Genomic DNA, 16,078 nt, shown 5'->3' with positions numbered 1-16,078 from the left:
CCTAGCTATGTGGCTGTGGCTGGGAGAACGCATGCCAGGCCAGGCTTCCTGCTGGGGATCCTAGTTCCTTGTTCACTGCTGCCAAGCAGTGTGTGCATCCTGGGCTTGCGGGTGGCCAGAGCGACAACGGAGCCGGGCTGTGCCTGCTGGCCACCCAGCGGTGAGCTCTGAGGTTGGGGGTCTGGAATTACTGCCTAGGGACATCCATGGGTAAGGTCATAGCACCTGTAGGTGAGGAATGAATCCTGAGGGACACTCAATGACAGGGTCACTGTACTTGCAGGTGAGCGAGGGGCTGAGACCTGGTGGTTTGGAGGGGAGGGACCGGAAGATCTTATGGGTCAGACTCATGCACCAGCCCACATAGGATTCTTGAGTAGGACTTGTTAGCATGAAACATCGGTGACCACCACACACCAGTCCATGTGAAAACTGGGGCTGGGGGCCTGTCTAGCAGGACTAGATCCCAGTACCTGACTGAATGTCAGAACAGGGGGACGGGTCACATTAGGCAGGGCCATGACACTAATCAGCACATGAGAGAACCAGGTCCAAGGGTAGAGTCTATGGGGGAATATGTGGGCCAAACCCTGTGGAAATGCAAGCCCCATTGATTAGCTCAAGAGTTGGGGTGGGGATGGGTTGAGCTAGGTGTGACCGTGGAACCTGCCGACACTCATGGGTACAGGGACTGAGAATAGTCTGTGCAGGTCTAGGCTGCAGCACCCACATCCTAAAACAGGGTGTGGGGCAGGCAGGGCTGCAACATTCACCAGCTCATACTAGGCCAAGATGGAGGAGCAGACTGCCAGGCAAGGGCCTAACACCCACTGGCATGCATGAGATCTAGGTCTGGTAGTGGGCTGAGTGGAGGAACTTGGGAAACTCCCTTAGTAGGTCATAGCTCCTGCTGGTGAGCACATGGTCCAGGCCTGGGAGTCAGGCAGGCTGGGCAAGGTAGCTCCAACTGTTGGCTAATGTGTGGGTTGGTTTTGGAAGGGGGCAGACTAGGCAGGGCTAAGCAAACCTAAGCTCACCAGCAAGTGCAAAAACCAGGCTGGAGCACAGGTCATTCTGGGTTAGGCTGTCACACCTACCGGTTTGCATGAGCCAGGGATAGGAACAGATTGAGTAGATCCAGTTTCCAGCACCCGCCAGTGAGAGTTGGGACTGGGGGTAGGCTGGGTCAGGCCAGGCTATAGCATCCAAAGGCAAGGCCAAGACAGGTGGGAGGCTATGCCAAACTGGGTCAGAGCAACCACTGGCATGCGCATGATTTATAGCTGGGAACAGGCCCGGTTGGGGAGCTAAGGGGATGCCCTGCTGTGTTGTGGTTCCCAATGGTGAATGTAAAGGCCAGAGTGAGGGGGCTGCTGTCTAGACTGGACATGGCTGCAGTGTCCCTTAGTACAAGTGTGGACTGGGTGTGCCATACTGGGCTACATTTCAGCACCCACTGGTGCTTGTGAGAGCCAGGGTTAGGTGTAGGATAGGCTAGATCTTTGCCCTTGCTGAGCCAGGTGTGAGCTGTGTCTGGGTGTGGACCAGGCTTGGCTTGGCTGTAACACCCAACAGTAAAAAAACTGGAATGGGTGAAGGCCAGTCAGGAAAGGCCACTGCTGTTGTCAGGACAGGAGGTGAACTAAGTAGGGCTGGCCCATGAACCCACCAGTGTGTGTGAGTTCTGGCACTGGGAGAGGTTCTGAGGAGCATGGGCAACTCCTCTGTCGGGACACAGTCCCTGCAGGTGAGCACATGAACCATGATAGGGAGCAGTGTAAACCAGGACAGGGAATGGTACCAACTGGCATACATTTGGAGTAGGTCAGGGGTAAACCAAGCTGGGCCAATTCATATCACCTGCTGGTGAATCTGAGCACCAGAACAGAGTGTGGGTTGGGCCGGAATAGTCTGTAATACAAGCCAGTTCACATGAGGGCCTGGACTGGGGGCCGAATGGGCTGGGCTAGGCTATAGCCCCACCAATGTGAGTTGGAATTGGAGTGGGCTGGGCCCAAGCCGTCTACAGTACCCACTGGCAAATGTCGAGGAGAGGAGGGCCATACCAGATTGGGCCGCATTGCCCAACCAGCACACATGAGACCTAGTGGGAGAGAGGGCGAAGCTGGTAAGTGGGATGTAAAGGACACCCCTGCTGAACTACCGCTTCCACCGGAGAGCGTGAGTTGAGATGGAGGCAGCCCAAGCCAGGCAGGGCTACAACACCTGTGGGCCTCATGTGGCTGGATCAGGGGAAAGTCAGGCTGGGTTGACCGTTCCTACTGGTGTATGCGTAAGTCAAAGTGAGTGTGGGTTGGTTAGGCTTTGTTGTAGCATCAGCTGGCAGATGCCAGCACGGGGGCAAATTCTGTCACGTTAAACTACAGAACCACGTGAGGAGTGCAAGATTCGGGAGTGGGCCCAGTAGGGAAGCAGTGGGCACCTCCCGCTTAGGTTGCCAGTCTGACTGGTGAGTATGAGAACCAGGACTGGGGCGTGGCTAGAGAGACAGTGGCACCCACCAGCAGGTATGTTGGCAGGTTAGTGGGGCTGGTTGGGTTGAACTAGGCTTCAATGCCCATTGACATATATGAGAGCTAAATGGGATATGGGACAAGACAGGACCAGTTTGCTGTACTTACTGGCAAGCATGGGAACCAGGGCAGGGGGCAGGCCTGGTGGGGGTTATTGCGGATCACTCTGACTAGGCTACAGTTCCCACTAGTGTCTGTGAAGGCTGAGTGTGTGGAACGCAGGATCAGGCTGGGCAACAACATCCATTCGTTTGGGATCCCATATGGGCGCCAGTTCTATCCCGGCAGCCCCGCTTCCCATCCAGCTCCCTGCCTGTGGCCCGGGAAAGCAGTCGAGGACGGCCCAAAGCTTTGGGACCCTGCACCCGCGTGGGAGACCCGGAAGAGGCTCCTGGCTTCAGATCGGCATAGCATCGGCCCGTTGCGGTCACTTGGGGAGTGAATCATCGGACGGAAGATCTTTCTGTCTCTCCTCTCTGTATATCCGCCTTTCCAATAAAAAAATAATAAAAATAAATCTTTAAAAAAAAGATTTATTTAAAAAAAAAAAAGACTGAACTGGAGACAGAACTGACCCAGCAATTGCAACCGCTAGCTGTAATGGACTGTGCTGGACCCTGTACTGGTAAGCACAAGAATCAGGTCTGGGATCACCCCAGATGAAGTTTCTCTGGGGATACCCCCAATTGAGCTGCTGGATCCTGAACATGGAGAGAGTTGAAGGTTCCATGATCTGACTATGGTGTGCATGTGTCAGAGCTGGGTCTCCTTGGTGGCTTAGACGAAGCAGTGGACAGCATATCCAGGTGCACATGGAGGATGTGGCAGACATTGGAGTCTGCAGAGGACACCTAATACCATAACAGAGGATGGAGGACAGAACAAATTGATCAACTCAACTAACCGAGCCAAGTGTTGGCAGTGAATATCTGGGCAGAGACTCAAAGGTGGACTATGTCAGCCTGTGGATTCTGGAGAGATTTCATCGTGCTTGGAGTGGTGAGACTGGCAGTAATTTGGAACTGTTGAACTATCGAAACCTCATGAGCAGTGCCCTCAGAGCATGGCCCACATCGACAGCCTGGGGTGGCGTTGGATGGCTGCCCTCCATCCCAGGGTGCAGAGGCATTTGGGAGGCTGGCTGGGTGTGGCTTCTCTCCTTGTGTCTCCCCTCCCCCCAGATACAGGAAGGAAAAAAAGAGAATGTGGAAATGGTGATCTCACCCACTTTCCTGCAGCCCTAGACCCTAATCACCCTAATAAACTATGTAAAAATAATCACAAATAAAAATAATTAATAATTAAAAAAATAAAGTTTTACATCTCTGAGCACTCTGCTTCCAGCTACAGCCTTCCTAGGGCGCTTCAAGCAGTCTGTAGGAAATGGAATAAAAAAGTAAGCTTACTTTAGTCCAATAATTTTGAAGTCAAGGCATAGTTTTTTTCAAAATACAAATTTTCTATGAACATTTTAAAAAAGACTTATTTGTTTTTATTGGAAAGTCAGATTTACAGAGAGGAGAGAAAGAAAGATCTTCCATCTGCTGATTCATTCTCCAAGTGACAGCAACAGTTTGATCTGAACTGATTCAAAGCCAGGAGCCAGGAGCTTCTTCCAGGTCTCCCACATGAGTGCAGGGTCCAAAGACTTTGGGCCGTCCTCAACTGCTTTCCCAGGTCACAATCAGGAAGCTGGATGGGAAGTGGAGCAGCTGGGACATGAACCGGTGTCCATAGGGGATTCTGGTGCATGCAAGGTGAGGATTTAGCCACTGAGCCATCACAATGGGCCCTGTCTTTTCTCTTTCATAGCCAAACTCTTATCCTCAGCCCTAGGGACCCTGTCCCTGCCACTGTCACCTTGGCTCCAGACCGGCTCCAGGATCCCTAAGTGTTGCAGAAGGGCTGCAGGAGGGGCCCTTCCAGCACCTTCTTTTCCTGGTTTCCCTCCTCTCTCGTGTGCCCCTGGGGGCAGTGCCGCCATAGCACTGTGGGTAATCACCAGGAGTGCAGACCTCAGCCTCAGGCTGACCGTCTCCCTGGGCAGGATGCTTCTGCTGACTCATCCAGGATTTAATAGGCACCTGTGACGGGTGCAGGATGTAACAGGCACTGGGCACCTGTGCCCCAAGCTGTGGTTTCTACCCAGGCTTCCTTTCGAGCGCACCTGCCACTCCCATCAGGCTGTCATTGGTGCCTCCACCTTGACCTCTGGCTGTCCAACCTTGTCCTCCGGCCGCCCACTACTTTCACAGACCAGGAAATGCTAAGGAACTTTCCTTGAATATAGGAAGAAAAAAAAAAAAAAAGAATCAGCAGCCTGGCAGTGTCGTCGTGTGTTTTTGTCTAAACCTGGCTGCGGGCTGTCTGGCTCTGTGCTGTTATGACAACACAGGCTTGGGGAAGAGTTGCCGTAGGTGGCAGAGTGCTTCCGGAAGCGTCTTCTTACTTAACATACAGACTTGACACAAACTGTGTAATACACACCATCAGACTCAACAGCTTCTGCTTCTCCCCTTCAGGTCCCAGGATGCAGACCACAAAGAGGGGTGAAGAAACCAGTGTGGGCAGAGTGGGGTTGGACCGGCTGCAGCCAGCATCTCACCTCTGCAGAATCTGCAGGAATATTCAACCTGGACACCCACCGCTGCGGCCTCAGCCATGTCTCCAAGGACGTCTGCTATCCCCTCACGCTAGGGCCAGAGGATGCCAAGGTCCTCTCGCAAAAGGAGAGCAGTGCTTTGAAAACCCACTATGAGGGCCCAGTGTGATAAGGTAGTGGTTAAAGTCCTCGCCTTGAACGTGCCAGGATCACTGGTTCTAATCCCGGCAGCCCCGCTTCCCATCCAGCTCCCTGCCTGTGGCCTGGGAAAGCAGTGGAGGATGGCCCAAAGCCTTGGGACCCTGCACTCATGTGGGAGACCTGGAAGAGGCTGTGAGCTCTTGGCTTCGGATTGGCTCAGCTCCAGCCGTTGCAGTCACATGGGGAGTGAATCACTGGATGGAAGATCCTCCTCTCTGTATATCTGCCTTTCCAATAAAAATAAATAAATCTTTAAAAAAATAAAATAAAAGATTATGATAAGTGAACAAAGTCAGGCACTAAAGCCTGCATACTATATAACTCCATACAAAATGCCTGGAATAGTCCAACTCGCAGAGACAAACAGCAGATTGTTAACTGCTGGGAAGTCTGAGCGGGGGCGGGGGAGGGGGGAGCGCTGGAGGAAAACAGCCAAGGGACGTGGCTTCTTATTTATTTACTTGAAAAGCAGAAGTAAGGAGAGAGAGAGAAATAGCAAGATCTGCCACCCACTGGCTCACTCCCACACAGCTGCAGTGGCCAGACCAGCGCCAGGAGCCCGCAGCTCCATCCAGACCTCCCACCTGGTGGCAGGTGGGCTGTGTTACATTGTATCAAAGCAGGAGTGGTCACTCCTATATGCCTCCAGGTGTATCATTAGGGAGTTGAATCAGAAGTGGAACCACTGGGACCTGAACCGACACTCATCGTGTTGTTGTTATAGGCGGCTTAACACGCTGAGCCACCGCACAGGCCCTGGGATACAGCGACCTTCAGCGCTGATGGAAATGTTCTAAAGTTGCCTCTGGTGGTGAGTACACGACTCAATGGATAAACCTCCCTTGCCATGCAGGCAAGCGGTCAATTTGTTTGGTATGTGAACGATGGCTCAGCAATGCCAGAAACAAACACCACCCCAGATCAAAACCCTGTCATGGGGAGGTGCCACTGTGTGCCATCTTGGGTAGACTTGGAGTTCAGGGCTGCTCCCATGGAAACCCCCATGTGGATGGAGCAGCTTGTGACCAAAGCAGGACCAACGTAAGCAGCTTCCGCAGGGTAAGGGGTCAAAGCCATGGTGTCCAGCAGGTGTCCAGTGCAGCGGCTCAGCTGTCACTTAGGATGCTTGCAGTTCAGTTCCAGCTTCCTGCCAATGCACAGGGAGATGGCAGGTGATGGCTCAAATACCGGGATCCCTAACATTCATGTGGGAGATTTCTGGGCTCCTGGTGTTAGTGTGGCTACTCTACTTCTGATCTATTCCCAACCAATGTGCCTGGGAAAGCAGCAAAGGATGGCCTGTACCCTCAGGAGAGAGCTGGATGAAGCTCCTGGCTCCTGGCTGTGGACCAGCCCAGCTTTGGCTGTTGCAGCCATTTGGGGAGTGAACTAGTGGATGGAAGATCTCTCTCCTTCTCCCTCTGTAACTCTGCTTTTCAAATAAATACATATTAAAAAATGGAAACAAATCAGAACTACATTCCCCAGGGATCTAGGCACATATGTCCCCGCAGTCTCAGGCTGCAGGTGACTGGGGAGTGAGCAGGAATGCAAAGGGACAGGCTGTCCACAAAGCAGGAGTGGTCACTCCTGTATGCCTCCTGCTGTCCTCTCCCCCAGGATACCAGATTTTCCATCTGCTGAGTCACTCTCCAATAGCCTCAACAGCTGGAGCTGGGTCCATCTGAAGCCAGGAGCTTCCTCCAGGGCTCCCACCTGGGTTCAGGGGCCACGGGCTTTGCAGCATGCTCACCATTTCAAGGGATAAGCAGGGAATTGGACTGGAAGTAGAACAGCTGCCTACAGGCAATGCCAGAGGTGCCAGAGCTGAAAGCTTAGCTGCCCTAAGGATTAACTTATTTAAAACTTTTTTTTTTTAAGAATAACAAAGTATGTTGGAAAGAATGCAGGCACTTGGGCCTTGCTCAGGGATGGAGTGGGCCACGTAGGTCAGGGCCCTGCATCCTGGTCACAGGAAGAGAAAGTGCCTCTGTATTGCCACAACCCACATTAGCCCCCCTAGTTCATTCCCTCCTCGGAGATTTCCGACCATCAGTCTTAGAGGTTGCTGAAGGGTGCAGGTTAAGGCTCTAGGGCTTGCCCGTCTCTCACGAGCCAGAGAACTCCCGCTCAGAGGCAGTGGCTGTCTCCCGCCGCCTCACCTTTGCCATCAGAGGTTGTTGACCTCTTTGCACAGGAATCAGCCACGGAGGTAGCCGAATCATGCAGCGTGTGCATCAAGGCCAGACCACACGCCCACAGGTTCCGGTTCCTGAGATCCCCAATGCTGGAGACCCTGACGTGTCTGAGGACAACCTGAGACAAAGTCATGGGCTGCTTGCTGACGCCAAAAGCCATGTACGTCCCTCCATTCCACACCTGCAGTGGCTGCTGTGGCCTGGTCTGGGGAGGCCTGAGGTGCCGACTCTGCCAACCGAAAAGCCTCAGTGGGCCCCACCCCAGCCTGCCGCCAGCCCAGCACACCACTCCCACGGCAGGTGCTGGTCAAGGATCTCAGCCTGCCATGGCGTGTGCTGGCAGGCCTTTCAGCCTTCCCCCGCCCGCTGGGCAGCCTGCGCAGCAACAGGTGCTAGCACAAGCAAAATATATCCTTAAAATGTTTAAATTTCCATATCCTGTGCAGCCTGGGCAGTTCCACCCCAGCTCATTAGCATTTCCATTTCCTGATCTTTGCTGTTAGGAGTGTTCATGTAACACTTGAGTGGCTCTCCATAAAATAAAGTGCATCCGTGTAGGCCCCCAGCGTGTGGTCCCCTGCATGGAGGCTGTAGGATGCTGGCAGGGTCCTCTGGGTCGCGGTGCCTGGCCGGTGACCTGTTCAGACTGTCCCTACACTAGGGACAAGGTGCATGGAGCGTTTTACCCACTCACACCTCCTGCTGTTGGGTGACACCCCTCTGTTCCTGTTTGCTCACGGGGAGAGGAAATGTGGATGTGGCTGGCTGAGAGGTGATCAGGCAGAGTCCTGCTGTGTGGCCAGCACCCCGCAGAGCTCTCACCCTTGGCCACCTAATACAGTAGCCCAGGGAAGATGACAATGGAGCCAGAGGACTGTGGTGGGGCTGGAAGGGTAGGATGCAAAGTTCTAGAGTGATAAGGTTGGACACTTGGCTGCAAGTCTGCTGGGCCCTGCCTGAAAGGGCCTCCTTCACGGCCACACCTACAGCAGCTGAGATGGGAGAGGGAAACAGCTGTACCAGGAGGCAGTGGCCTCAGCTGGAAACCACCCGAGAGCTGTCCGCTGCCTGGACATGCTGGCCAAGTGCCGTTCCCTTTGGTGCCTGCCAACAGGGACGATGCCTTGGCCGGTGCAGACACAGCCCTGTCAGAAGGGACCCTGGTCACTGGGAGTGGGCCTGGCTAGACAGGCAGTGGCACCCGCTGGCATGGGTGAGGGCTGGAGGGTGGAATAAGTTGAGTTGAGTTAGGCTTCAATGTCCAGTGCAGAGATGGATGGGATGTGGGACAGACCGGACCAGTCTGCTATACTTGCTGGCAGGCACAGAAACCAGGGCTGGGAGCTGGTCCAGGGGAGTTATTGGGAGTCACTCTGATGTGCAGCTCCTCGTGGTGTACATGGTGGGCTGGGTTGGGCAGGGCTGTAGCACCCATTGGTTTGCATTAAGAGATGGGGCTGGAGATAGATCTGACCTAGCAACTGAACTCTCAGTGTGCGTGTGTGTGTGTGTGGGCTGAAGTGAGTCACAGAATGAGCCAGACCGCATGCTGGCGGGAGCACGTGGGAGTCACGTGTGGGATCCCTTCGGATGAGATTTCTTTGAGGCTCCCGCCAACTGAGCCGCTGGACTCAGAAGTCCAAGCATGGGGAGAGTGGCTGCACCCATGGTCTGACAGCGCAATGCGTGTCTGAACGGGGCCTCCTTAGTTACTGAACAAGGAGCAGTGGACAGCATGCCCGGATGCACACGGAGGATTTGGCACTGGGGCCTGCAGAGCACATCTGGTATCACAACAGAGGAAGGAGGGCAGAACAAATTGGTCAATTTACCCCAGAGAAGTTTGACAGCAAATTTCTGGGTGAATGGAGACTTTTAAGGTGAACTGTGTCAGCCAATGGACCTTGGAAGGAATTCCTTATTCTGAGATCTGTGAGATCAACAGTATGTCAGAACTATCGAAGCCACCTGAACAGAACCCTCAGGACATGTGCCACATCAGGGACCCTGGGTTCCTGACATGGTTGGGAGGCTGGGTGTGGCTTCTCCCCTTCTCTCCCCTGCCTCCCCCAGCCCCCGATACAGAAGGAAGGTGTGGGAATATTGCTGTCACCTGCTTTTCCCTGGTCCTTGATCCTTGCCACTTCGATCAACTATGCAAACATCATCAAAAAAAAAAAAAAAGAAAAAGAAAAATTAAAAATTTCAAAGAGGGTCCCTGATCAACAGCAGGCTCAATGAGACTCCTCTGTGGGCAGGGAGCCCCTCTCTCTTAGCACCCAGCCCACCCTGCCCATGGCCAAAGTCCCTGAGGATAGCTGTTGTCCCTGGGCTGCCTCGTGTCCCCACACCCTTGCACCCCAGCAGGAAGTCATATGGCTTGTTGAAAACTGTTTAATAAGAGCAGGAAGGGGGGCACTCTGGGGTGCAGGCTCTGAGAGGTGGGGGTTCCTGGACAGTGACTGTAGCCAGTGACCTTTCCCCTGCCTGCTGGGAAGCTTGTCTGGCTGTCCAGCCAGCACAGATGATTGCCAGGTATGGGACTGTCACTGGAGCCAACTCTGGAGCCCGCTCTCCAGGCAGCGTGCAGCAGCCTGGCTGATGCCACTGGGTGAAATCACGGCTTAGAGCTGCCGGCCCTGTGGGGCCACTGGGGCAGCACGGGCCTCTGGGGTGGGCTGGGCACTTACTCATCCCATCCCCCGTGCCTGCAACACGCTGGCTTGTTTTTCTTCCTTCCCCCTCTCTCTCTTCCTCTTGAGAATGGGTGAATACTGCCAGGAAAAATCAAAATCCAGAATCAGATCGCTGGATCAGCACCTGTTGGTTGTCCCCAGCAAGACTCCAACTGTGAGGTTTCCCCCCCACATTCCCTCGGAGGAAGGAGATGGGGGTCGCCTAGGGGGCCGTGGACCCCAGTTGCATCCTGCCTCCCAGATAAACAGGGTGGAGCTTCATTTAAGTTTACCAGATTGGCTGGAAGCCCCCACCCCACTGCCCCTCTTGGGACACAGCCTCGAAAAGGTGTCCTGCAGGGCTCAGGGCCAGGCTGCGGGTGTCAAGGGCCTGGGAGTTTCATTTTGTGGTCTCTTTCCCTCAGTAAAACAAAATTAAAAACTAGATTAACTACATTGGTAGAACCAGGGTGCAATAATTATAAGATATATATCTCTATATAATATTTACTGATTTATTCAAAAGCCAGAGCAACACAGGAGACTGAAAGAAAGAAAGAAGATTCCTTCCCCCAAATGGCTGCGACAGCCCAGGTCGGTCTAGGATGAAGCCAGGAGCCCGGAACTCCATGCAGTTGGGCTGCAGGGGCCCAGGCACTTTGTCCATCCTCCACTGCTCTCCCAGGCGCATTAGCGGGGTGCTGGATCAGATGGGATTCAGGTGCCAGGAACAGCTGCCTAACTCGGCTCGCTGCCCCTGCGGCCCCGGGATCTGTTTGTGGTAATGACATCCTAATTGAATCAAGGAACTGAAGCCTGTTTGTGGGGTCTTGACAGCACCACGGCCCTGTGCCCCTGGCTGGTGGCAGCAGCCAGGCTGGCGCTGCAGGTGCCTGCCTCTGCAAGCTGCTTTGTTCCTGGCTAGTGTCCCGTGCCAGGGCTTCCTGTGCTGCTGATTCATACGTGAAATTGTGTTTCTTTTCCTGACAGACCTTGGGTGGGTGTCCTTGCCACCCCCAACCCACAGAGGGGGGAACTGAGAAAACCGGGACTTGTGGGCGTGAACTTGGAGTCCGCCACGCCCCACAAGCCCTGCTTGTATGCCTCTTCACCTGTATTTAAAAGGTTTACTGCCCATGGGTCATTGTCAAAGTCATACAGAGCTGCCAGGAGCCTCTGTTAATCAGTAGCTGGTGGCACTGGGCCCAGTGGGCACTGCTGGGAGCAGTAATCCCAGGAGAGCCCAGCTTGGCCTACCAGCCCGTCCCATGGCTCTACCCCGGCTCCCCTACCTTGCTCACTCTGGCCCTGGCTGCATCTGGCCAGGACCTGCTCTGGACTGGAAGCCTCCGTGTCCCTTCCTTGAAACCCTGGTGCCATAAATGTACAGATCAATGTTGTGGCATCCCCTTCAATGTTTGATGAACACACCCTGCCTCTCGCCCTCTGGCACAGGGCGGCCCTAGCCAGGCCTTCACCAGGCCCAGCCTCACACCTGCTCTCAAGGACTCTGGAACTAGCTTGGCACAGAAAAGAGGGATGTTCTAGGTTGGCAGCATCCAGCCCAGCGCCCTGGGGAGGGGTGGCTGTTGCTGCAGCCAGAAGTCCAGGCTGCCTGGGAAGACACGGTGGCCACAGAGGGAACCAGGGTGCAGGCAGCATTCTGTTCCAGGAAGCATGCTTAAGGCCAGTGACACCTGGCTTGCTGTGCATAAGAGGCAACACTTAGAGCATGGACCAAATGCTACAAAAGCAAAGATGCAGAGGTAATGATGACCTCTTGATCTTCCCATGCAGGAACGCCTGACAGAGGAGACCGAGCAAAGAGGATTATTTGAGCTGGCTTTTGTGGTATGAAGAGGAGTTTGCTGGGTCACGAACTGGGGAGCAACGGTGTATTAGGGACAGAGAAGAGAAGGAGTCAAGAGGTGGGAGCCCGAGATGGCACCTGTTCAGTCCCAGTCCACTAGGGTTCATTCACATCTCTTTCTCACAGCTCTGTAGCTTACCCCCAGGTCTGTGTGCCCAGGGTTAGGGTCAGGCCTGACACACCAGGACTCTTAGAAGGTATTGATCGTCAGAGCGCAGTGCCCATGGAGCCATCTGTGCAGCTGGAGAGAGGAGCTGAGGCCAGAGAGCTGAGGAGGCAGTGTGCGTGCCCGCAGGGCTCAGCAAGGGAGCTGCACCAGGCTGGTGATGCACGCCCCCTGGGCCACGGGGCCCCTCGGCTGCACCAGGTCTGGGCCTGAGCGCGGATCAAGGACAGCAGAGGAGGGAGCAAGGATGGGTCGGGTTGGCAGTCCGGGCTGGTGGGCCGAGCCCCAGGAGGCAGGAGGCAGGAGGCAGCCGTCCCCACCCTGGACGCAGGAAATCACTCAAGTCTGTGAAGCTGGTTCAGCAACGGATCAAGAAGGAAACTCACCTGATCCTGTTCGGAGCTGGGGAAAGAGAGTCTCCTGTTTGTAATGGTCCATTTTTCGTGACTGTCACAGCTGCATGCTTATGGGAAAAAGGGGGTTTATTGTGCTCACAGTTCTGGAGGATGTGGCGTCAGCGCTCCCGTGGATGACATCGCCTTCCGGAAGCCCCTAAGGCAGGGGCGTGGCCACGCTTGCTCAGGAACTGCTCCCATCCCTGCAGAGAGCAGAACCCGGTGGGTTAAGGCAGCCCCCCTGTCTTAAAGGCCCCACATCATCTCCTAGCACTTTGGCCCAGGGCACCACACCTTGCACCGTTGGGGCCAGTCCGCATCTAAACCACCAAGGCAGTCGATCTCTTCTAGGTGGGACAGCAGTGGCGGGTGTCTGCCCTAGCCCCTCCCCTGCTCATCCAGATGCCCCCAGTGCTGGGTGTAAGATTCGCCGACCAACAGGGAAAGAACACCATTTAATGGCCTTTATTCCAGGGAACCACGGTCACCGGCTTCCCTTCCCCGTGTAGCAGAGAGATGTGAAGGAGAGGGCTACAGATGGAGAAGAGCCAGGGAGAGAGGTGCAAAGGGCTTTTTAAACTCCCCCCGACACGGAAGCTGCAATGGGGGTCGCTTCAGCTTTGGCCCTTCATTGGTGGAGCAGTGATTTCACCGCCTCAAGCAGCTGCCACCAGAATTCCGTCCTTCTGGGTTGGGCTCGAAGCAAGCTCTGCCCTCCTCCAGTTACGGGGCAACCATCTCACTGGACAGTAGAGTACAGCCCTGCTTGGGACTGACACTGGCCGGGCAGTAACAGAGCCCTCCTGTGGGGACTTGGCGAGTGGGCCAGACTGTGGCTATGTGGGGCTTGGAAGGACATGGAGAGTGAAGCCCATTGGGGCTGGCACTTACGCTCATGGGTAAGACACCAATATTCCACACTGGCAAGGCTCCTGGGTCCCAGGCTCGGCTCCTGATCCAAGGGGCTGAGTCTGCCACACTGGTGGGGTATTTGTTGGGTATTTGTTGAGAGCACTCTTAACAAGTATTTTTAAAAAGATTTATGTATTTATTCAAAAGGCAGAATGAGAGAGAGAGAGAGAGAGAGAGAGAGGACTTGCATATGATGGTTCAATGGCTAGGGCTGGCCCAGGTAGAAGTTAGGAGCTTGGAGCTCCACCATGGGTCTCCCACGTGGGTGCAGGGCCCAAGCTCTGTCATCTTCCACTGCCTTCCCAAGTGCATTACAGGAAGCCTACCAGGAAGCACTGGTGCCGGGACATAAGCCTGTATTCTGATATGGGGTGCCAGGATCGCTGGTGGTATCTTAATGTGCTACAACGCCAGCTCCTTTCTAATAATTGCATTTGGAAGCTTCAAAAATAAAATCTGCTAACAATTAATTATTCCCTCAACCAAAAACCAAGCTGTGAACCCCCTTGTGTCCCAACTCGGAACTGGGAGCGGAAGGAAAGGCACGCGTGGAGGGGACACTTGTGGCTGAAGAACTAGGCTGGGCTGGGTGGGAGGCAGCAGCGTCCTGACCGCGCGCCCTCTGGTGGTCACCGGTAAGCAGCTGCTTGTTGAGGCTGCCTAAGGCTGGGTCCTTGGGCCTCTCTGCCTTGGGTGCTAGGATTCCCCAAATAGGTGTCCTCTGATCCTGCACTCTCCAGGAGCTGGGCGGGTCCCAGAACTGGAGTGTAGGAATATGGGGTACTGGGCAGGATTGTACCCCTGACCCCTGCTTCGCCCATGGTCACAATGCAGGATGGAGACCCTAACGGCCCCTGGGCTCTCCCTGGACACATTCAAGAAAGGGAAGGAGATTGACATCCCCACGCTAGCCTGGAGTGGCGCTCCTGCTAGGGCCCTGCTGCTGGGGTTAGGTTCAGCGGGATCATCTCTGTTCGCCCCCTTCTCCCCCAGGTAGAGGTATGAAGTTCAAGACCCTGCCCTAGGGTGGACGCTGCCTCCTCCCCGGACCCTCAGGTACCTCGGGAAGGGAGTTAAGAGAGACCTACAGTCCCTCAGTGCGCTACTGAAGTCACCTCCAGATTCCACTTTGTGATGGATCTGGCAGGTTAGCACGGCCATTTGGCTGCCTGGCTTTGGATCCTGCTCCCTGCTTATGGGCTGGGGAAAACAGCAAAAGATGGCCAAAGTGCTTGGACCCCTACCACTCTGACAGGAGGCCCAGAGGAAGTTCCTGGCTCTTGGCTCAACCCTGGCTTAGGCCTGGCCATTGTGACTCTGGGGAATCAACCAGCAGGTGGGAGAGCTCTCTGCCTCCACCCTCCCCCATCTGTCACTCTGCTTTTCAAATAACTGTTAAAAACCAAAAAATCTTTGAAAATCTGAGGCCGAGCCCTGGCTGTCATCGTTTCTGGATCATTTTCTGCTGCCCTGCTGCCCAACCCGGACAACAGCCTGCTCTGAGTGTAAAGCCATGCATAGTGTGAAGGCATGGACTCGGGGGCTGGCAGCCCTGGCAAGGCAGCCGGTGAGGCAAGACCCGCAGGCAGGAGGGCGGCAGGACAGCTGGAATCATGCTGCCCCCAAGCCAGGGACGAGAGCTTGCCTGCACTGTCTGCAGCCGTGGTTTTAGGGTGAGCCTGCACAGGGCTGTGAGGTGAGAGCGTTTGAGCCGCGCTTGTCTGGGCTTTGAAGGGCTCCAGTGGCCCAGCGTGACGTCTGAGTCGGTCCTGATGCTCCCGCTTCACGCCATGGATGCCCCCTGGGGAAGGGACGTGTTGACAGCACACAGGCTGTGTGGTGGGCCATGGGGCCTTGAGGCCAGCAGAATGTGCCCAGCTGAGCTCAGGGAGGGCACTGACCAAGAGAGGGCCTCGGGACTGCCAGGACAGAAGCAGAGCGGGGGCGGGGGACCTCGCACAGCCTTCCCTGTGCCCGGCCTTAGGAGGACTTGGGTGAATTGTAGGTTCTGGTCTCACGGAAGATTGCCATGCCAGTGTGCAGTATTTCCTGTTTTTCTCTGAAGTATCTCAGCTATAGTTTCTGTTTTAAAAAGAGTCCTACATCTAGGCATGACATAGAAGGCCAGTCTACCCACAGGGCCAGCGTCTCATACGGGTGCCCGTTTGTGTCCCACCTGCTCTACCTCCTGTCTAGCTCCCTGCTCGTGACCTGGGAAAGCACTAGAGGGTGACCAACATGCTTGGGTCTCTATATGGGAGACCCAGAAGAAGCTCCTGGCTCCTGATCAGCTCAGTTCTGGCTGCTGTGGCCATTTGGGGAGTGAACCAGCAGATGGAAGATCTTTCTCTCTGTAAATCTGTCTTTCCAATAAATCAATACATCTTTATAGATAAATAAATCTATCTTAAAATCACTTTATCTCAGAGGTAACCTAGTCAGAGGGCCCGGGACCTGGGACACAAGGACAGAGTCCCCTCTTTGCATTCACAAAGAGCATGCACACGTCTCAGCTCACCAGGTCT

At 54.7% G+C, this 16,078-nt stretch overlaps 1 long non-coding RNA gene across 6 annotated transcripts in view; it reads left to right on the top strand.

Moving 5' to 3' along the window:
- Nucleotides 1–5,851: 5,851 nt before the first annotated feature.
- LOC121161472 overlaps nucleotides 5,852–16,078 on the top strand; it is a 40,856-nt gene continuing 30,629 nt past the window's right edge. For 5 of the 6 annotated variants that reach the window (XR_005884684.1, XR_005884686.1, XR_005884685.1 and 2 more), the window contains exons 1-2: nucleotides 5,852–6,148; nucleotides 7,535–7,695. This is a non-coding gene — a long non-coding RNA (uncharacterized LOC121161472). Of the gene's footprint in view, nucleotides 6,149–7,534; nucleotides 8,728–16,078 lie in introns of those variants that run through there. The other variant, XR_005884681.1, reaches the window with a different exon arrangement.

The sequence above is a fragment of the Ochotona curzoniae genome, unplaced genomic scaffold (assembly GCF_017591425.1).
Source record: "Ochotona curzoniae isolate NIBS_2020 unplaced genomic scaffold, NIBS_Ocur_1.0 contig_4792, whole genome shotgun sequence".
NCBI classification, from domain to species: Eukaryota; Metazoa; Chordata; class Mammalia; order Lagomorpha; family Ochotonidae; genus Ochotona; species Ochotona curzoniae.
The sequence above is the reverse complement of the archived record's forward strand: the minus strand, read 5'-3'. Positions and strand labels throughout refer to the sequence as shown.